General features: G+C 42.4%; 1 long non-coding RNA gene across 1 annotated transcript; it reads left to right on the forward strand.

Moving 5' to 3' along the window:
* Window positions 1-102: 102 nt before the first annotated feature.
* On the forward strand, window positions 103-6,722 carry LOC139392252 (uncharacterized). Its single transcript, XR_011629656.1, has 3 exons — window positions 103-270; window positions 4,977-5,062; window positions 5,828-6,722. It is a non-coding gene; the product is annotated as an uncharacterized lncRNA (long non-coding RNA).
* The last annotated feature ends 17,010 nt before the right edge of the window (window positions 6,723-23,732 follow it).

The raw sequence follows: 23,732 nt of genomic DNA on the forward strand, positions 1-23,732 counted from the left end.
CCCATTTTTGGACTGGATGACAAAACCATATCTGACAGGCTGAGGCTTTTATGCAGTAAGGCGAGAGAGTGTGTCTATGCGTGTGTGTGTGTGTCTGTCTGTGCGAGACTGTGTCTGTGTGTTCAGCTTGAGTCAATTGAGCCAATTGGATGGGACTGGGGTTTACAAAGACCAGGGGCACATAGGAGCTTCCTCAGTATCACAGGCTTTCACTTTCTTCTAGTGTTTCGGATGGTGTCTGGGCTGATGCTGCTGCAGGGCTTGGTGAAGGTGAGGATTCACCGGGATTCCTTTGGATCATGTCCTGGATCATTTCTCTCTCTCTCTCTCTCTCTCTCTCTCTCTCTCTCTCTCTCTCTCTCTCTCTCTCTCTCTCTCTCTCTCTCTCTCTCCGTGAGATTATATTCTACACTTCTCCTAAAATTCAGGGTATTTCTGAAGTTATTTCTCAATTGTGGTATTGGTTTCATGTCATGGTTATCACTGGTTTTGTTATTTTGCTGTCATCATGACTTGAAGTTTGCTTGACTCTGGGCCTATAAAAGCTCCAATGGATCATGTCTTTTTGAATTTGAGTTTGAAATGTAGGACTCATTGGTTTCTCTGTGATGTAAGAAAGAGGGCACCATTCAGTGTAAAATTAGATAAAAGAGGCTATGTTGGCAGCTATTGTGTACTTTTGGGCTGCATTATTTTGTGGTTTGCTGGTTAACTCCTGTATTAATTTGCAACATGAATTGCAGTCCTTGTTGCAGAACAAATTGCATGGACATGAGATGCTAAAAGTGCATTCTAGAGAAGTTTATGCTGGGTATTGTTGCCAAGGAGTTTAGTTCCCTTTTAGCAAAATGTGGTGGTAGGATCCCATGTCTATAGAAATAAATAAAGAGAGTCGCACACTCTACAGTTGAAGTCAGAAGTTTACATGCACCTTAGCCAAATACATTTAAACTCAGTTATTCACAGTTCCTGACATTTAATCCGAGTAAAAATTCCCTGTTTTAGGTCAGTTAGGCTCACCACTTTAATTTAAGAATGTGAAATGTCAGAATAATAGTAGAGAATGATTTGTTTCAGCTTTTATTTCTTTCATCACATTCCCAGTGGGTCAGAAGTTTACATGCACTCAATTAGTTTTTGATAGCATTGCCTTTTAATTGTTTAACTTGGGTCAAACGTTTCGGGTAGCCTTCCAACAAGCTTCCCACAATAAGGTGGGGGAATTTTGGCCCATTCCTCCTGACAGAGCTGGTGTAACTGAGTCAGGTTTGTAGGCCTCCTTGCTCGCACACACTTTTTCAGTTCTACCCATAAAGTTTCAACAGGATTGAGGTCAGGGCTTTGTGATGGCCACTCTAATACCTTGACTTTGTTGTCCTTAAGCCATTTTGCCACAACTTTGGAAGTGTGCTTGGGGTCATTGTCCATTTGGAAGACCCATTTGCAACCAAGCTTTAACTTCCTGACTGATGTCTTGAGATGTTACTTCAATATATCCACAAAATTTCCCTGCCTCATGATGCCATCTATTTTGTGAAGTGCACCAGTCCCTCCTGCAGCAAAGCACCCCCACAACATGATGCTGCCACCCCCGTGCTTCACGGTTGGGATGGTGTTCTTCGGCTTGCAAGCCTCCCCCTTTTTCCTCCAAACATAACGATGGTCATTTTGGCCAAACAGTACTATTTTTGTTTCATCAGACCAGAGGACATTTCTACAAATATACGTTATTTGTCCCCATGTGCAGTTGCAAACCATAGTCTGGCTTTTTTATAGCGGTTTTGGAGCAGTGGCTTCTTCCTTGCTGAGCGGCCTTCAGGTTATGTCGATATAGGACTCGTTTTACTGTGGATATAGATACTTTTGTAGCTGTTCCCTCCAGCATCTTCACAAGGTCCTTTGCTGTTGTTCTGGGTTTGATTTGGTCCCATGGTGTTTATACTTGCGTACTATTGTTTGTACAGTTGAACGTGGTACCTTCAGGCGTTCAGAAATTGCTCCCAGGGATGAACCAGACGTGTGGAGGTCTACAATTGTTTTTCTGACGTCTTGGCTGATTTCTTTTTATTTCCCCATGATGTCAAGCGAAGAGGCAATGAGTTTGAAGATAGGCCTTGAAATACATCCACGGGTACACCAACAATTGACTCAAAAAATGATGTCAATTAGACTATCAGAAGCTTCTAAAGCCATGACATCATTTTCTGGAATTTTCCAAGCTATTTAAAGGCACAGTCAACTTAGTGTATGTAAACTTCTGACCCACCGGAATTGTGCTACAGTGAATTATACGTGAAATAATCTGTCTGTAAACAATTGTTGTAAAAATTACTTGTGTCATGCACAAAGTAGATGTCCTAACGACTTACCAAAACTATAGTTTGTTAACAAGAAATTTGTGGAGTGGTTGAAAAACGAGTTTTAATGACTCCAATCTAAGTGTATGTCAACTTCCGACTTCAGTTGTACTGTATATACATAAACTCCCTGTAATTTATTGGGTAAAACACCACATTTTTGGTAACACTGTGCCTGCCTTATTCAGTGTAACGTCATGAACACTTGAACCAGGTTGTTGACAAACAGTGCAATTAGTGCAACCAATGACAGTGTTGAGGGGTCCATCCATCTGACAGGCATATCAAGAAGCGGATTAAACAGCATGATCATTACACAGGTGCACCTTTTGCTGGGGACAATAAAAGGTCACTCTAAAATATGCTATTTTGTCACACAACACAAAGTCACAGATGTCTCAAGTTTTGAAGGAGCGTGCAATTGGCATGCTGACTGCAGGAATGTCCACCAGAGCTGTTGCCAGAGAATTTAATGTTAATTTCTCTACCATAAGCCGCCTCAAGTCGCTTTAGAGAATTTGCTGGTACGTCCAACTGGCCTCACATCAGACTACAGTGCCTTGCGAAAGTATTCGGCCCCTTTGAACTTTGCGACCTTTTGCTACATTTCAGGCTTCAAACATAAAGATATAAAACTGTAGTTTTTTGTGAAGAATCAACAACGAGTGGGACACAATCATGAAGTGGAACGACATTTATTGGATATTTCAAACTTTTTTAACAAATCAAAAACTGAAAAATTGGGCGTGCAAAATTATTCAGCCCCTTTACTTTCAGTGCAGCAAACTCTCTCCAGAAGTTCAGTGAGGATCTCTGAATGATCCAATGTTGACCTAAATGACTAATGATGATAAATACAATCCACCTGTGTGTAATCAAGTCTCCGTATAAATGCACCTGCACTGTGATAGTCTCAGAGGTCCGTTAAAAGCGCAGAGAGCATCATGAAGAACAAGGAACACACCAGGCAGGTCCGAGATACTGTTGTGAAGAAGTTTAAAGCCGGATTTGGATACAAAAATATTTCCCAAGCTTTAAACATCCCAAGGAGCACTGTGCAAGCGATAATATTGAAATGGAAGGAGTATCAGACCACTGCAAATCTACCAAGACCTGGCCGTCCCTCTAAACTTTCAGCTCATACAAGGAGAAGACTGATCAGAGATGCAGCCAAGAGGCCCATGATCACTCTGGATGAACTGCAGAGATCTACAGCTGAGGTGGGAGACTCTGTCCATAGGACAACAATCAGTCGTATATTGCACAAATCTGGCCTTTATGGAAGAGTGGCAAGAAGATTTCTTAAAGATATCCATAAAAAGTGTTGTTTAAAGTTTGCCACAAGCCACCTGGGAGACACACCAAACATGTGGAAGAAGGTGCTCTGGTCAGATGAAACCAAAATTGAACTTTTTGGCAACAATGCAAGACGTTATGTTTGGCGTAAAAGCAACACAGCTCATCACCCTGAACACACCATCCCCACTGTCAAACATGGGGGTGGCAGCATCATGGTTTGGGCCTGCTTTTCTTCAGCAGGGACAGGGAAGATGGTTAAAATTGATGGGAAGATGGATGGAGCCAAATACAGGACCATTCTGGAAGAAAACCTGATGGAGTCTGCAAAAGACCTGAGACTGGGACGGAGATTTGTCTTCCAACAAGACAATGATCCAAAACATAAAGCAAAATCTACAATGGAATGGTTCAAAAATAAACATATCCAGGTGTTAGAATGGCCAAGTCAAAGTCCAGACCTGAATCCAATCGAGAATCTGTGGAAAGAACTGAAAACTGCTGTTCACGAATGTCCATCCAACCTCACTGAGCTCGAGCAGTTTTGCAAGGAGGAATGGGAAAAAATTTCAGTCTCTCGATGTGCAAAACTGATAGAGACATACCCCAAGCGACTTACAGCTGTAATCACAGCAAAAGGTGGCGCTACAAAGTATTAACTTAAGGGGGCTGAATAATTTTGCACGCCCAATTTTTCAGTTTTTGATTTGTTAAAAAAGTTTGAAATATCCAATAAATGTCGTTCCACTTCATGATTGTGTCCCACTTGTTGTTGATTCTTCACAAAAAACTACAGTTTTATATCTTTATGTTTGAAGCCTGAAATGCGGCAAAAGGTCGCAAAGTTCAAGGGGGCCGAATACTTTCGCAAGGCACTGTACGTGTAACCACGCCAGCCCAGGACCTCCACATCTGGCTTCTTCACCTGCAAGATCGTCTGATACCAGCCACCTGAACGGCTGAAGCTGAGGAATATTTCTGTCTGGGGAAAAACTCAGTCTGACTGGCTGGTGCGCTGCTGCCCAGTGATGTGAAATCCATGTATATTTTTGTTCATGTAGTACTGTCCTTTGATAAATGTCTCAGAATATCATTCTGGTCCTTATTCGTCTATGTTAACAGTGGAACATATTTTTGATTAGCTTGTTTACCTCCAAGGCTGAGTTTGTGCTTTTGGCTTGATATGGGAAGAGGGCTTGCTTATTGAGTCTTGTAGTTAAAACTACATTTTTCATTGTGTTGTCAATGTTTTTGCCTCAGTGTCTATTGAGGACTCTGGTGATTACATTTATATTTTATATTTTATGTTTTCTCTGCTGGCAGGTGCTGGACTAATCTGAGAACTCACAGTTGAAGACATGTTCATTAGACTGGGACGCCTGACCCCTGGATACTTCCGTCTCCTCCAGGTGACCTTGTCTATCTAGGGATGATTTTAAACCTTGGTTTATAGTTTATTTCCTGGACACACTGTTTGTTTTTAGAGTTTATTTGGAAAGTTGATATATTAGCATAGGGATCCATTGTACTGTAGGCTAGTTGTGATGGATAACAACACAGTGAAAAGTGGACATTAACATTTCATAGTGAACTACAGATGCAGACCTTAAGTGATTATATAATACAACACTTATGACTGCTTTTCTCACTGAAAGAACCAGCTCATATCGTTTGAAGCTTTTGCTGAATTGTACTTTCTTAAATAAAGGATCATTTTGATGTTAGCGTATTATCTTGCATGCCTGCCTCACAGATGTGAATAAAACAATACCAAAGACTTATTCCTATCAGGAAACAGAATTCTGTTACCGTGGTGTGGATCTGTCCTATGAGAGCTGTAAATATGAGAGACATGCAACCTATGGGACACTGTTTCCTGCCTACTGGCTTTATTATCAGTGCCATTGCTAATGTGTGTGGAAAGAGCACTGTGTGCCCTTAACTCAAATCCTTAATTTCCTTGTTCAAATATTCATAGTGAGTGCCAGCGTAAAGGAAACTTGGAAAGTAGGCAACAATAGAACAGGATTGTTTCACAGTTCAAAAACAGTAGGGGCTGTGTGAACTGATGCCAATATAAATTGACCAAACCTTGTGTGTGTCGGGGTGTGTGTGTGTATGTTTGTGTGTTTGTGTGTGTGTATGTGTGCGTGCTCGTTTCTTCCCCCTGGCAGAGACAGGTCTCAGGTGAAGTCCAGATACAGCCGCAGAAAGGATTCATCAACCAGATCGCCATGACGATGGCCATGGTGGGCATGAGTGTGTCCTTCTACAGCGCCCGGCGGATGGCGGAGAAGTTCCATCTGAAAGAGAATGCTCCCTGAACAGTTGGACAGTGTGGCCCCTCAACTGGACCAGAGAGATGGGGGATAGAGATGAAGAGAATCAGAGTAGGCTGCAGTGCGGCACTCCATCACCTTGCATTGCAGCGTTTGGCACCTTCACTAGAATTCAGGCCTACTCAAAGCTGCCATGCCAAGATGGTTCTGTGGGCTGAGTGTTTGTTGTTGTTGTTCGAGAGAATGTCTGTGTTTGATGGAAGAGGATGGGTATCAGGAGCGTTTTGTCTTGAGAGTGAGACCATGCAGTCTTTAATAAACAACTGCTGGGTTTGACATACGTTTATCTTTGTATTATGATAACGGGAAAATGTAAGTGTACTGTGGGGAAATGGAAATGTGAATTACCAGTACTAATGCCCAATAGATTAAAATGACCTAACAACATTTTTACCTAAAGACATTTTTTGGAAGATATGAGGTGATCTACACATATCTGCTTATTTGAAAGATTTCAACATGTAGGCCTAGCATACTTACTTAGGCTCCATACTAGAATGTCTTTGAACATAGCATGAATGCACATCACAAATGCGGGACCCCAGTAAGCGTTTAGTATTTGCTTTAGCGCTTTATCAGTTGAACATGGATGCCATGATAATACTGTAGCTCTGTGGTTCTGACAGAATCGGTGGTCTCCTCAACGTATGCCACTTCCAAACTGACTCTTAATGACATTTATATGTATATTTTATTAACAAGTATTTTTAATAGTTTACATTTTTAAATACCAAATAAAACTCACTATTTACTCAAAGAAGGTTCAATGATTTATTTGGCTGTAAAGTACATATACGAAAAATAATTTAATGTAATATAATCATCAAAGTCACTGATTTCTTTATGGGGGGTTTTCTGTTGATAAATGTGTGTATATGTCAGTGGTATGTGACCTATCAAGACTTGAGTATTTGTCATTCAAGTCTTTGAAACAGTTGTGCAACACCAAAGTGTTGTGGTGAAAATATTTCTAATTCTATGGGGTTATCCATGTGGAAGGTACAGTACATTAGGTTAGGGAGTGATATGGTCACACAGCTGCACTGAATGTATTGGGTGATTCATGTGAAAATAAGCTAAAGGAGGAAAATGTGGTTTTGACACTAGATGAATAAGATATCCCATTCAGGGCTGGAAAATTCCAGAAAGGTTCAATACATTCCATTCTTTAATGGAAGCCTCTAAAACATAATCCAGGTAGAATCAGGAATTCCACAGGGTAGCTGTGTAGGCCCCTTAATTTTTTCTATCTTTACTAACGACATGCCACTGGCTTTGAGTAAAGTGTGTCTATGAATGCAGACAGGGTTGGGTAGGTTACTTTCTAAACGTAATCCGGTACAGTTACTAGTTACCTGTCAAAAATTGTAATCAGCAACATCCTTTTTGGATTACCCAAACTCAGTAATGTAATCTGTTTACATTCCGCTACTTTTAGATTACTTTCCCCTGAAGAGGCATTAGAAGAAGACAAAAATGTATGTTACCAATTGAACAACATCTATTGCATGATAAATCAACGTTAAAGTTTACATAGCTGGCCATATGGATGTAAAATGTAACTTCATGGGTTGGTTATGTAGGCTTCTCCTAGTCTAACCCATCGCTACAACATATAATAATGCTGTTAAAATATAATAATACAGAAGTGTAGATTAGCCAAATTGTTTTACTTGAGCATTAATTAATGCCATATGCTGCATTTACTACAGGCCTATTTTTGACCATTTTGTTGGTGACACTTTGATATCTTGATAATATGCAGCTGTTTAAAGCCCAAATCCACAGAAGAAACATTAACAACACCACCACCCCGCCTCTGTTTTGGTAAAAAGCTGAGGGATGGGCTTGGAGAAATGTAACCAATCTCAGACTAATAGACAGAGCTATGGATGCAAGGACTGACCATCCATGATATGAAAATCATTGTTTTAACCATGTTATGAGGCTTTACAGTGTTTGTTTACATTTACAATGTTTACAAACATTTGAGAAAAACAAGTTTATATTTTGGGTTCTCCTGGAGTGTGACAGTTGAACTAAGCTCGTTAGGAATTTATAAGTTATATTCTTCAAGAATCAATGTATATATATATTTATATATATCATTTATAAGTCAAAAAATGGATGTAGCAACTACAGATTGCACCTTTAAGTCTATCAAAAGTGTGCAAGTTTGAGCACGTGTCCATTAGGCCTATCAATTTTTTTTAGCAGCATGAATTAGATTGAGCAATAAAAACGTCACTTTTATTCCATAGACTTGGATCCGCATTATGTAGCTATTGCAAGAGCGCATTTTCACTGGCTGTCCACTGATTTCAAAAGCAATGCTTGATAAGCAGCTTAAACTTCTTGAATTCAAGCATTATTGGGTTCAAATACACATTTAGATTTCTGAACGGCCATCCACAACAACCACATTCAGTAAGGCGCAAATAGCTAAATGAGAGAGCAGCAGTGTCACATCAAGGCGCTATGTAGATACAAATAATAAGTGATATCCCTATCGGGGCAGCAGGTAGCCTAGTGGTTAGAGCATTTGGCCAGTCACCGAAAGGTTGCTGGATCGAATCCAAAAAACTAACAAGGTAAAAATCTGTCGCTCTACTCTTGAACAAGGCAGTTAACCCACTGTTCCCTGGTAGGCAGTCATTGTAAATAAGAATTAGTTCTTAATTGACTTACCTGGTTCCGTTTAAAACAATTGCTGTAGACTACACCATTACTCTTAACCAACCATGCTATTTTGATTGTTTTTTCACGTTGTTCATAACTTGTTTTGTACATAATGTTGCTGCTACCATCTCTTATGACCGAAAAGAGCTTCTGGACATTAGAACTACGATTGCTCACCTCAAACTGGATGAAGAGTTCTTCTTCAATGAGTCGGACGGGAGGGATATAATACAGACACCCGCCCAGGCCCAGATCCCCGTTATTCGCTGGAAAAGGCAACGCAGATTTTGTGGAAAGAGATCAGGGTGCCTTGTGAGGATCAGGCGACCAGTGGCTAATCTGCCCATGACTTCTGTCCTGCTAGCTAACGTTCAATTGCTGGAATATAAATGGGACGAACTGAAAAACACGATATTAAAACCTGTAATATCTTATGTTTCACCGAGTCGTGGTTGAACGACGACATTAAAAACATACAGCTGGAGGGTTATTCACTCTATCGGCAGGACAGAACAGCAGCCTCTGGTAAGACATGGGGCGGGGGCCTATGCATTTATGTAAACAACAGCTCGCCTGAGGTAGAGTATCTTATGATAAGCTGTAGACCACACTATCTACTGTGGTGGCTAATTTTCTGCATTACCAAATGAGGAGAAACAAACTTCACACACCAGTCAGAGTTATACTTAAACTACATTTTTAATAATAATAAGATAGCACTGACTTTCAAACGATTTGCTATTTCTAATGAACCGTTGAGAGTGCCAATACAAAAGTACAAAGATCTTTTATAGCCACTATACCCTCTCAACCTACATGACGAACCACAGATCTTAAGAACACTTCACAAAGGGACTTTATAATTGAGAAAGGAGTATCCCTTAGCCAGATAACATTCGCTATAAATTATTGTTCAGTTTGGTCCCTAAGACAAGGTTCTAATCTCGTTCCTGGTACTTCATAGCACAGAACCATTACCTCCTCCAATGGCATAATTCAATTGTCAACTCTAGATACTCCCATCTCAATTAAACCCCCTCTTGACCCCACTCCTGGACAAGCTCGCTGAGGGGAGGGAGCCTCTAGGTCATACACTATCCTAGGATAAGTGTAACATCAGAGAGGACATACAATGGTTCCAGACACTGCCATACACCTCCCCCCAATGCCAAAGGAGGGAGTGACTTGCGCACAGACATTGTGGAGACAAGTAATTGGTTTCCGCCTTAATCACGCCATCCCTTCACATTGTTTAACAGATACATTCACCTATGAAGACAATGTTCCACCCTGTCCTCTTCTCTTTCTGATATTCTGCATAGCACCAGGGACATGTGAAAGACAAGCCTGACCTCTCCCCTCTCTGGGCCCCGAGTGACTGAGCCCCAGCTGAGGGAAAAGTGCAACTGCCAACACCATTATCCAAAGAAATACATTCTAATAGACACGTATATCACATAAACATATTATGCAATACAGCATCTGAATTATCTATGTTACACAACTAATGCTGATTCATCCACCACACTACCTAGAGAGTTTTCATCTGAATTTTTAGTAGCTGTCTATATACCACCATAGACCAATGCTGGCACTAAAATCACACTCAATGAGCTGTATACCACCATAAGAAAACAGCAAAATGCTCATCCAGAGGCGGCGCTCCTAGTGGCCTGGGACTTTAATGCAGGGAAACTTAAATCAGGTTTACTGAATTTGTATCAACATTGTTGTGTCTTTGGCATCATTAAAGTGAAGACTGTTATTTTATCAAATCAATTCTCTGTAATTATTATTACTTGATTAAACAAATCATGTAAATGTAATTAACTAGGAAGTCGGGGCAGCAAAGAAAATCTTCAGATTACAAAGTTATAATTTTCCTAATACAACTCTTCAGATATTTTAATATCTGATCAATTAGTCTTCTAATTAATTAATTATTATTTATCTCTCGTTAGTCTCATTTCAAACGTCGGAAATTGTTGGTTATCTGCACGAACCCAGCCTTCACTATGAATCATCCATACATCAATTGTCTTAATAATTTATTTACAAACAAAATAATCACAGAAATGCATAACAAACAAACAGTAGATATGGTTACAAGGAAATGATAGGGGATGTACCCGAGTGTGCTAAACCGATATGGTGGCTTGGTAGACAAAGGGACTGAGAAGGGCGCGAAAGACAAAAGACACTACACAGTGGATAATTATATTGATAGAAATACTAATAATTTGCACATGAATGCTCACTTATTCGGGAATAATTGCAATCAATATATATATATTTACGTTCAGTGTGTCGTCGTGATCTCTGTTGTAATCGTCAGTCTTTCTGTTGAAAAGTTCATCTGAACTTCTCTTTGCGTCCCTGGAGTTGTTCATGGTTAGAATGGATACTTCAGAGTACCATTCGAAATGTTCCTGTAGAATATATGTTTCGACGGTTGTCGGTCTTCACATTCCAGGTCGACATAAATTCTAGCTGCAGACTAGTAATTAGTATCGAAGATTTGCTCTTATTCTGTCGGTATCGATAGTCTCAGAGTTGAACTATTTCCACCAGTGTAGCCAATGCTCCACGTGGTTTGGTTAGGAATTCAACAATCATTACAACCTTAGCTCCCTCAGATGACCGAGGAATGCATGGTCTCTACTCAAACCTTAGCCCTCTCGGTAATCGAGGTACGCATGGTCTGAAGTGGGCTTCTCCAGGTGGGGGTTATATTCGCAACAGCAGAAAAGGCTGTCACATGACGCCAGATCAATGTCTATGCTCATGGGGCGGGCCAAGTGCTTAGTTAAACTTTAAAGGGAATTAGATTCTCTTTCATTAAACAGTTTAAAATCACATTACATAATTTCACAAATAATTTCAGCTTTACCCATTCATTTTATACAAGAATTAGATGCAAATCTCATAACAGAGAACAGAGTTATGGTAATGTGGCTGTATTGTCTCTCATGAGGTCACAAACATTAAACAAAATGGACAGGTCGTAGCTGGATTCTCCACTGACCGTTTACACATTCTCCAAAACATGGATATTGTTCAGTTCTCAAGTTCTGTGAGGTAGAAGAAGTTCCTTTGATCTAATGTGAACCCTCCCTCTATACCGCATAGCAGGGGAAAAAGAGTCTCCTCATGGAATTTACGACCTGAGATAACAGAGCCTGGGTGTAATAGGGAGAGAGAGGGGGAAGGAACTCACTATACCCAAAGAGGGCCAAGTCATGACGACATGTTAAATGGGCAACCAGAGGGAAAATAATTCTAGACCACCTTTACTCCACACACAGAGACATGTACAAAGCTTTCCCTCGCCATCAATTTGGCAAATCTGACCATAATTCTATCCTCCTGATTCCTGCTTACAAGCAAAAATTAAAGCAGGAAGCTCCAGTGACTCGGTCTATAAAAACATGGTCAGATGAAGCAGATGCTAAACTACAGGACTGTTTTGTTAGCACAGACTGGAATATGTTCCGGGATTCTTCCGATGGCATTGAGGAGTACATCACATCAGTCACTCGCTTCATCAATAAGTGCATCAAGGACATTGTCCCCACAGTGACTGTACGTACGTACCCCAACCAGAAGCCATGGATTACAGGCAACATTCGCACTGAGCTAAAGGGTAGAGTTGCCGCTTTCCAGGAGCGAGACTCTAACCCGGAAGCTTATGAGAAATCCTGCTATGCCTTCCGACGAAACATCAAACAGGCAAAGCGTCAATACAGGACTAAGATCGAATCGTACTACACTGGCTCCGACGCTTGTTGGATGTGGCAGGGACTGTAAACTATTACAGACTACGAAGGGAAGCACAGCCGAGAGCTGCCCAGTGACACGAGTCTACCAGACGAGCTAAATAACTTCTATGCTTGCTTTGAGGCAAGTAACATTGAAACATGCATGAGAACATCAGTTGTTCCGGACGACTGTGTGATCACGCTCTCCACAGCCGATGTGAGTAAGACCTTAAAATAGGGCAACATTCACAGCAGGACCAGACGGATTACCAGGACGTGTACTCTGAGCATGCACTGACCAACTGGAAAGTGTCTTCACTGACATTTTCAACCTCTCCCTGTCTGAGTCTGGACTTCCTGACGGGCCGCCCCCAGGTGGTAAGGGTAGGTATCAACACATTCGCCACGTTGATCCTCAACACGGGGGCTCCTCAGGGGTGCATGCTCAGTGCCCTCCTGTACTCCCTGTTCACTCATGACTGCACGGCCAAGCACGACTCCAACAGCATCATTAAGTTTGCTGATGACACAACAGTGGTAGGCCTGATCACCGACAACGATGAGACAGCCTTTAGGGAGGAGGTCAGAGATCTGACCGTGTGGTGCAAGGACAACCTCTCCCTCAATGTGATTAAGACAAAGGTGATGATTGTGGACTACAGGAAAAAGAGGACCGAGCACGAATCCATTCTCATCGACAGGGCTGTAGTGGAGCAGGTTGATAGCTTTAAGTTCCTTGGCGTCCACATCCCCAACAAACAAATCCCCAAAGCACAACAAGACAGTCGTGAAGAGGGCACAACAAAACCTATTTCCCTTCGGGACATTAAAAAGATTTGGCATGGGTCCTCAGATCCTCAAAAGATTTTACAGCTGCACCATCGAGAACATCCTGACGGGTTGCCTGTTATGGCAACTGGTCTGCCTCCGACTGCAAAACACTACAGAGGGTAGTGCGTACAGTGCAGTACATCACCGGTGCCAAGCTTCCTGACATCCAGGACCTCTATACCAGGCAGGGTCAGAGGAAGGCCCTAAAAATTGTCAAAGACTCCAGCCACCCTAGTAATAGACTTTTCTCTCTGCTACCGCATGGAAAGCGTCAAGTCTAGGTCCAAGAGGCTCCTAAATAGCTTCTACCCCAAAGCCATAAGACTACTGAACAGCATATCAAATGGCTACCCAGACTCTTACTTTTTTGTTGTTGTATTTTCTTGAAACTGCATTGTAGGTTAAGGGCTTGTAATTAAGCATTTCATTGTAAGGTCTACACCTGTTGTATTCGGCACATTTGACAAATAACATTTGATTTGATTTGATTTGCTGTTACCTCCAAGCATTTATTCAAGTTGGATAATCTTTGGATGTCGACAGCAGTCACACCATTGGAAGACATGGCTTGGACTGTAGCCTACAAAAGCCTGTTCCTGCTCTTTTCCCGTGATCCATCAAACACATTTGTTGTGTCATCATAGTGGTCTCTGACTTCTGGTCACACTCAAAGTTATTTTTCGCCAACATCCTTTCTGAATTTAAAATTAATCCTCAAAGTAATCATCTAGTTTTTCAAAAGTATCTGTAATCTGATTAGAATATTTTTGCTGGTAATGTAAAGGATTACAGTTTTTTGTAATGCCTTGCATGTAACGTATTACATGTAATCCGTTACTCCACAACCCTGTATGTAGATGACTCAAGATTATACACGTCATCTACTACAGCAACTGAAAAGACTGCAACATTTAACAAAGAGCTGCAGTTAGTTTCTGAATGGGTAGTAAGGAATACATTTGTCCTAAATATTTCCAAAATTTAAAGCATTGTATTTGGGACAAATCATTCACTTAACCCTAAACCTCAACTACATCTCGTAATGAATAATATGTCAATTGAGCAAGTTGACGTCAAAACATATTGATACAACAGTAGCTAAGATGGGGAGAAGTCCATCCATAATAGAGCACTACTCTGCCTTCTTATTAACAACACTATCAAAAAAGCAAGTCCTACAGGCCCTAGTTTTGTTACACCTAGACTACTGTTCAGTAGTGTGTCAAATGCCACAAAGAGGGACTTAGGAAAATTGCAGTTGGCTCAGAACAGGGCAGCACAGCTGGCCCTTAAAAGTACACAGAGAGCTAACATTCATGACATGCATGTCAATCTCTCATGGCTCAGAGATTGACTTCATCACTACTTGTTTTTGTAAGAGGTGTTGACAAGCTGAATGTACCAAGCTGTCTGTTTAAAATACTTGCATACAGCTCGGACACCCATGTACACCCCACAACACATGCCACCAGAGGTTTATTCACAGTCCCCAAGTCCAGAACAGAATACGGGAGGCACACAGGACTACATAGAGCCATGATCACATGGAACCCTATTCCACATCAAGTAACAGATGTAAGCAGTAGAATTAGATGGGGACTGTGAAGAGACAAACGCAAAGGCACAGACACACACACATACATTGTGATATTGTTGTATATTTTGTTTTATATGTATTGTAAGTGCTTTAATATGTTTGAACCCCAGGAAGAGTAGTTGCTGCCTTGTTAGCAACTAATGGGGATCCCTAATAAATACAAACACAAATACAAAAGTGACTAGTGTTCCATTATTAAAGTGACCAGTGATTCCATGACTACGTACAGTACGTAGGGCAGCAGCCTCTAAGGCACAGGACTGAGTAACCGTGTGCTAGTAATGGCTATTTAACAGTCTGACGGCCTTGAGATAGAAGCTGTTTTTCCTTCGTTTTGTTGACGTTGAGGAAGAGGTTATTTTCCTGGCACCACTCCGCCAGGTCCCTCACCTCCTCCCTGTATGCTGTCTCATCAATGTTGATAATCAGGCCTACTATGGTTGTGTCATATAAAAAAGAGAATTCTCTTGGGAGGTAAGACGGTCAGCATTTGATTGTGAGGTATTCTAGGCAAGGTGAACAAAAGGACTTGAGTTTCTGTACATTATCACAATCATACTATGAGTGGTTAGTCCTGAAAAATACACCACCTCTTCTTCCCGGAGAGTTCTTTATTCCTGTCTGCGGGATGTGCTGAGAACTCAGCTGGTTGTCTGGACGTAGACAGTATATACGGAGAGAGCCATGATTCCGTGAAACAGAGTATGTTACAGCCCCTGAGGTCTCCCTGGAAGGAGATTCTCGCCCTGAGCTCATCTACTTTACTGAACATTAGCGATTAATATACTGAAAAGCGGAGGATGGTGTGCCTGCCTCCTGAGTCGGACTAGAAGTCCACTCCGAATACCTCTTCTCCACCGGCGGCATCTTGGAACAGCCTCTGGAATAAGTTAAACTGCTCTTGGGGGTGCGAACAAAGGATCCAATTTGGAAAAGTTGTAATTCTGGTCCTAATGCTGGTGAGTTACCGCCACTCTGATATCCAAAAGTTATTTCCGGCTGTAAGTAATAACACAAAAAAAACGTTCTGGGCTAATAATGTACGAAATAACACACACAAAAAAACGAAATCCTTCAAAGTTGCTTAGGAGCTAGAAGCATTTGGAGCTTGCTTCGAAGCTTAGCATCTGCCTGAAGCTCAGTCAGTTAGTCAGTCAGTGAGCCAGAGTCTACTGTGAGAACACATACTGGGAATAGCAGTGTGATTCTGTGGGAACCGACCATGTTTGAGGAAGAATACTGTGCCTATTTAAACAGTAATCCTAATGGTATGAACTGTTGTCTTTACTGTTGTTGGGTTGGGGCAGGGCAGACAATCAAACAGATAAGGATGACATGGGGTGACAGCAGGAGACGGGATAAACAGACAGGAGCCAGGACTGCATTGGGGGACACAACACTACACCGTCCTGCACTGTCCTCATTATGCATCACTGGACTAACTGCTACTAAACATTCCTCTGAGGAACTCAGCAGTGCAGAGACTGCATTGGTAGACAAGGGAGTTGCAGTTGGTTTGATGGCAGAATCATATAAAGTGTTATCTTTTTCATTCCTTTAGACTTCACACTGCCTTCTCCCACCTGGGAAAGAGGTGAAAGATACCTAAATGAAAAATCACAGTGTGTGTGTGTGTGTGTGTGTGTGTGTGTGTGTGTGTGTGTGTGTTTTTAATTTTTAATTTCACCTTTATTTAACCAGGTAGGCTAGTTGAGAATAAGTTCTCATTTGCAACTGTGACCTGGCCAAGATAAAGCATAGCAATTCGACACATACAACAACACAGAGTTACACATGGAATAAACAAAACATAGTCAATAATACAGTAGAACAAAATGAAACAAAAAGTATTTATACAGTGAGTGCAAATGAGGTAAGATAAGGGAGTTAAGGCAAGAAATAGGCCTTGACGGTGCAGTAATTACAATATAGCAATTAAACACTGGAATGGTAGATGTGCAGAGGATGAATGTGCAAGTAGAGATACTGGGGTGCAAAGGAGCAAAATAAATAAATACAGTATGGGGATGAGGTAGTTTGATGGGCTGTTTACAGATAGGCTATGTACAGGTGCAGTGATCTGTGAGCTGCTCTGACAGCTGGTGCTTAAAGTTAGTGAGGGAGATATGAGTCTCCAGCTTCAGAGATGTTTGCAGTTTGTTCCAGTCATTGACCAAAGGAGGAATTGGCTTTGGGGGTGACCAGTGAGATATTCCTGGTGGAGCATGTGCTATGAGTGGGTGCTGCTATGGTGACCAGTTTGGCAGCATGAGTGAATGATGCTTTGTTGCGATATAGGAAGCCGATTCTAGATTTAATTTTGGATTGGAGATGCTTAATGTGAGTCTGGAAGGAGAGTTTACAGTCTAACCAGACACCTAGGTATTTGTAGTTGTCCATGTATTCTAAGTCAGAGCCGTCCAGAGTAGTGATGCTGGACGGGCGAGCAGGTGCGGGCAGTGATCAGTGATGCATTCAGTGATGCGCTTAGTTTTACTTCCGTTTAAGAGCAGTTGGAGGCCACAGAAGGAGAGTTGTATGGCATTGAAGCTCGTCTGGAGGTTAGTTAACACAGTGTCCAAAGAGGGGCCATAAGTATACTGAATGGTGTTGTCTGCGTAGAGGTGTATCAGAGAATCACCAGAGAAGAGAGTCGGCCCGAGGATTGAACGCTGTGGTACCCCCATAGAGATTGCCAGAGGTCCAGACAACAGACCCTTCAATTTAACACACTGAACTCTATCAGAGAAGTAGTTGGTAAACCAGGCAAGGCAATCGTTTGAGAAACCAAGGCTGTCGGGTCTGCGAATAAGAATGTGGTGATTGACAGAGTCAAAAGCCTTGGCCAGGTCGATGAATACGGCTGCCCAGTAATGTCTCTTATCGATGGCGGTTATGATGTTGTTTAGTGTGCGTGTGTGTGTGTGTATGTGTGTGTGGGGGGGGGGGGGGGGGGGCTCACATTGGGTGCCCGCTGTAGATGATGGGATCTCCCATACAGAGCCTCTGTTTCCTGGTGTCTTCCTCTTAGCCTTTCATTGGGTTCATCCAGCCTTTAATGTGGTTGGTATAGTAGTCTGTCTGTTTGGTATGGCCGTGGCCGCCCGGTTGTTATCAGGGTTGGATAGGTTACTTTCTATATGTAATACGTTACAGTCACAAGTTACCTGTCCAAAAATGTCATCAGTAACATAACTTTTGGATTACCCAAACTCAGTAACATAACCTGATTACTTTCATTTACTTTTGGATTGCTTTCCCATTAAGAGGCATTAGAAGAAGAAAAAATGGATCCATCAAATGCATTTGGTTTGTGTTACTGTAATTTAATTATGCCAATGTGTTTTCATTAATTGAAAGCCCTTAATCTATTTTATGAGAATTTGTAAGATTCTTGTTTGCATAAAATAGACTGAGACCAGCCATTTCAATAATAGGTAACAGAATTTATTCTCGGAGCGCGCTCCCACGTTACCACGAGCAACAGTTTATATACAATAACATGACGCCATTTCATTGCTTAACAGAATCCCCTCCTCTCGACCGGGACAAAGTGAGGTTAATAGTTCATTCTAACTTACTAACACACACACAGGTCACACAACATAACTGAATTAACTTTTGACCCATCAACATTATCGATCACCACTTAGCTGACAGTTCTAATTAAGAGAGAACCTAGGAATGCACTCACAGCCTTATATAAAACACCCCAGAGCTCAGTTTCGTCTGTTCAACCATAGGTTAACTACCTTATCTGCTTACTTAATCCACAACCCATTCGTTTCTGCCTAGTTGGAATGGTGTTCATTAACTTTAATTACTCCTTGTCCGTGTCACACAATCCCTTCTTATGAACTCATATTGTTAATCAGATATGATAAAACAAAGTATAAGTTTACTTAGTTACAGTTCCATTTAAAATGATTTGTCATTGAGAAAACATATCTTATTTTCTGCAAACATCCTTTCTGAATTTAAAAGTAATCCAAGAAGTATTCATCAAGTTTTTCAAAAGTATCTGTAATCTGATTACAATATTTTTGCTGGTAACATAACTGATTCCTTGGAGTCCACATCACCAACAAACTAACATGGTCCAAGCACAAGTCGTGAAGAGGGCAAGACAAAACCTATTCCCCCTCAGGAGACTGAAAAGATTTGGCATGGGTCCTCAGATCCTCAAAAGGTTTTACAGCTGCACCATCGAGAGCATCCTGACGGGTTGCATTAGTGCCTGGTATGGCAACTGCTCGGCCTCGAACCGCAAGGCACTACAGAGGGTAGTGGGTACGGCCCAGTACATCACCGGGGCCAAGCTTCCTGACATCCAGGACCTCTATACCAGGTGGTGTCAGAGGAAGGCCCTAAAAATTGTCAAAGGCTCCAGCCACCCTAGTCATAGACTGTTCTCTCTGTTACCGCACGGCAAGCAGTACCAGAGCATCAAGTGTAGGTCCAAGAGGCTTCTAAACAGCTTATACCCCCAAGCCATAAGACTCCTGAACAGCTAATCAAATGGATATCCAGACTATTTGCATTTCCCCCAACACCTGTATTGCCCCCAACCCCTGCTTGCATTGCCCCCAACCCCTACACTGCTTATATTCTCTGTTATCTACACATAGCCACTTAAATAAATCTACCTACATGTACATAATTACCTCAATTACCTCGACACTGGTGCCCCTGCACATTGACACATTGACTCTATACCGGTACCCCCTGTACATAGCCCCGCTATTGTTATTTACAGCTGCTCTTTAACTATTCATTATTCTCATACTTTTTTTGTATTTTCTTAAAACAGCATTGTTGGATAAGGGCTTGAAAGTAAGCATGTATTCGGCGCATGTGACAAATAACATTTGATTTGAAATGAAAAACAAAAGTGTTGTGTACCGGGAATGGTGGTGACCACCGCTCGAACCTGTTGGTGGTACAGGAGGATGGTATTTACAGTATACCAGAGCCATTATGCAGCGATAGAAGTTCAAGTAATGCTACTGTAGTGTAATGCTACTGTAGTGATTGAGGGAGAGGAGTGGGACCAGGGCTGCTTGCCCTGGACCAGTTCAGTTTAAACACACTTGCCAATAGCTATATCACCAGTATCTTTGTGTAGACCTATCCAATTCTTTCTGTGCCATAAAGGTCCAGACCTCTTGGTAGATGTCAAGTAAGCATACACGGATGCTACAGCGGGTTACTACTGTATGTGTCTCTGACATACATCCAGTGTCTCATTCCTGCCTTTGAACATTAAATATCTATCTGGGTTAGCACACTAATTAGCTAACATTGTAGCTGGCATTAACAAGATAGCAAAGTGAGTTTCAGTAACGATGATGCCATGCATTTCTATCACAAGTTGCTGGGCTGACAGTTTGCATGAAATTACAAATGACTTGTCAGAAAAGGGGGGGGTCTGCTAAATCCTGAAATAATCCTGAAATAATATTCCTTGGGGGGGGGTGGTATTATTATTATGATTTACTATTATCATTATTGTTGTTGTTATCATAACTATCAAACTTAACAACCTACTCTTTCTTAACTTACAGTATGCTCTGTACATTTCAATGGAAGCACAGTGTGATTTCACTTAGGTATGTATAAATTATGAAATTATCATCACTAGTGGATACAATGTTTTTGGGATACTCATCCGATTGAGTGATTTTCTTTTTCAAAGGAAAACATGCAGCAAATTAGGCGACAGTGGTGCCTAGTTCTCCTGCAGAACTTTACAATACCCTAAGTCTTGAACATTATAAAAACTTTTCATTTGCATCCTTAAAATCGCACCTCCAGAGTCTCCCTCCTGTCCGGAGCTGCCAGAGCCGCCCGTCAGTCAGGAGCTGCCAGAGCCGCCCGTCATTCAGGAGCTGCCAGAGCCGCCCGTCAGTCAGGAGCTGCCAGAGCCCCCCGTCAGTCAGGAGCTGCCAGAGCCGCCCTTCACTCCGGAGCGGCCAGAGTCTCCCTTCACTCCGGAGCGGCCAGAGTCTCCCTTCACTCCGGCGCTGCCAGAGTCTCCCGCCTGTCCGGCGCTGCCAGAGTCTCCCACCTGTCCGGCGCTGCCAGAGTCTCCCGCCTGTCCGGCGCTGCCAGAGTCTCCCGCCTGTCCGGCGCTGTCAGAGTCTCCCGCCTGTCCGGCGCTGTCAGAGTCTCCCGCCTGTCCGGCGCTGTCAGAGTCTCCCGTCTATTCGGGGCCCGCTGTAGGGGTCCCCAGTCCGGGGTCGGCGGTGAGGGTCGCTGCTCCATAGGCGCCACCTAAGTGGGCCAAGACTAAGGTGGAGTGGGGTCCACGTCCCGTGGCAGAGCCGCCACCGTGGACAGATGCCCACCCAGACCCACCCCTATGGGTTTAGGTTTTGCGGCCGGAGTCCGGGGGGGGGGGGGGAGTGTCACGGACTGTCACGTCCTGACCTTAGTTCCTTTTTTATGTCCCTATTTTAGTTTGGTTAGGGCGTGAGTTGGGGTGGGCATTCTATGTTTGTTCTGTGTGTTATAGTTCTATGTGTTTGGCCTGGTATGGTTCCCAATCAGAGGCAGTTGTCAATCGTTGTCTCTGATTGAGAACCATACTTAATTAGCCTGTTCCCACCTGGTGTTTGTGGATAGTTGTTTTCTGTTTTGTTTTTCTGCACCTAACAGGACTGTTTCATTTTTGTTCGTTCACTGGTAATTTTGTTTTGTGTTCAGTTGAAATAAAAAAGATCATGGACACTTACCACGCTGCGCTTTGGTCCACACCTTCTTCATACGATGACCGTTACATGACCTGAATATATGTTCATATTGGATGTGTGTCATTCACTCACTAAGGTCTGAAGAAGAGAGGTTGAAAGATTGATAAAGGCAGCGTAAACAAAACACACTACAGGTAGGAGGTGTCATATGATGAGTGGTATAGTCATAAACCAATGTTTAAAGGTGCGCCCCCCCCACCGCTCGCCAAGGCAACTAGGGGGCGCAACTACAGCGAGCCAGCTCCCTTCCCCATTGATATGGAGGAGAAGGCCAGAGAGGGCTGACAATGACCCAGGGACGGGGGCCCGACCCCCTGAAAAGGGGTGCCTAACCCTGCCCATGGCCACCAGGGGGCCAAACCAGGGGGCCAAATGACATCATTTGAGTCAATTGGAGGTGTACCTGTGGATTTATTTCAAGGCCTACCTTCAAACTCAGTGGCTCTTTGCTTGACATCATGGGAAAATCAAACGAAATCAGCCAAGACCTCATAAAAAAATTGTAGACCTCCACAAGTCTGGTTCATCCTTGGGAGCAATTTCCAAACGCCTGAAGGTACCACGTTCATCTGTACAAACAATAGTACGCAAGTATAAACACCATGAAACCACGCAACCGTCATACTACTCAGGAAGGAAATGCGTTCTGTGTCCTAAAGATGAACGTATTTTAATCCGAAATGTGCAAATCAATTCCAGAACAGCCAAGGACCCCGTGAAGATGCTGGAGGAAACAGGTACAAAATTATCTATATCCACAGTAAAATGAGTCATATATGGACTGGACATAACCTGAAAGGCCTCTCAGCAAGGAAGAAGCCACTGCTCCAAAACCGCCATAAAAAAGCCAGACTACGGTTTGTAACTGCACATGGGGACAAAGATGGTACTTTTTGGAGAAATGTCCTCTGGTCTGATGAAACAAAAATAGAACTGTTTGGCCATAATGTTTGGAGGAAAAACGGGGAGGCTTGCAAGCCGAAGAACTCCATCCCAACCCTGAAGCACGTTGTGGGGGTGGGTGCCCTGCTGCAGGAGGGACTGGTGCACTTCACAAAATAGATGGCATCATGAGGTAGGAAAATGATGTGGATATATTGAAGCAACATCTCAAGACATCAGTCAGGAAGTTAAAGCTTGGTCGCAAATGGGTCTTCCAAATGGACAATGACCCCAAGCATACTTCCAAAGTTGTGGCAAAATGGCCTAAGGACAACAAAGTCATGGTATTGGAGTGGCTATCACAAAGCCCTGACCTAAATCCTGTAGAAAATGTGTGGGCAGAGCTGAAAAAGTGTGTGCGAGCAAGGAGGCCTACAAACCTGACTCAGTTACACCAGCATTGTCAGGAGGAATGGGCCATAATTCACCCAACTTATTGTAGAAAGCTTGTGGAAGGCTACCTGAAATGTTTGACCCAAGTCAAGCAATTTAAAGGCAATGCTACCAAATACTAATTGAGTGAATGTAAACTTCTGACCCACTGGGAATGTGATGAAAGAAATAAAAGCTGAAATACATAATTTTCTACTGTCATTCTGACATCTCACATTCTTAAAATAAAGTGGTGATCCTAACTGACCTAAGACAGGGACTTTTTACTAGGATTAATTGTCAGGAATTGTGAAAAACTGAGTTCAAATGTATTTGGCTAAGGTGTATGTAAACTTCCGACTTCAACTATATCTCTAGCCGAAACAGACGGATTTTGATGGGGATTTGTTTCTTATGTTAATTAGATTTCTGCGGTGCATGGCCATTGTAGGCCAAGGGTCTCTGTCAAATAAATTATGAATATTTAAATATTTTATTTGGATGGACAAGGTGTGGTAGCCCCCTAAGGCCCGCCCATAACGCCGGACTTGCATTGCCATGGTTATGAAGTGTACTGCACAAATGGAACGTAAAATCACAGAAAATATATGTTCTGGTGGAAGCTCCAGAGAAGTACTTGGAGTTACAAGATTTTACTGCAGAAGAGTAGCAATTTGTCCATCTTTTTGTATCACTAATTGTAATGGACTCACACTCCACTCCAGTTGGTGGCGGTAATGCACATTTTGGTTGCCAACCACAGAAGTAGAAAATAACCGAATTGGGCTGGTTGTATGAACCATTGAGGT

The sequence above is a fragment of the Oncorhynchus clarkii genome, chromosome 32, assembly GCF_045791955.1.
Source record: "Oncorhynchus clarkii lewisi isolate Uvic-CL-2024 chromosome 32, UVic_Ocla_1.0, whole genome shotgun sequence".
Lineage (NCBI taxonomy): Eukaryota > Metazoa > Chordata > Actinopteri > Salmoniformes > Salmonidae > Oncorhynchus > Oncorhynchus clarkii.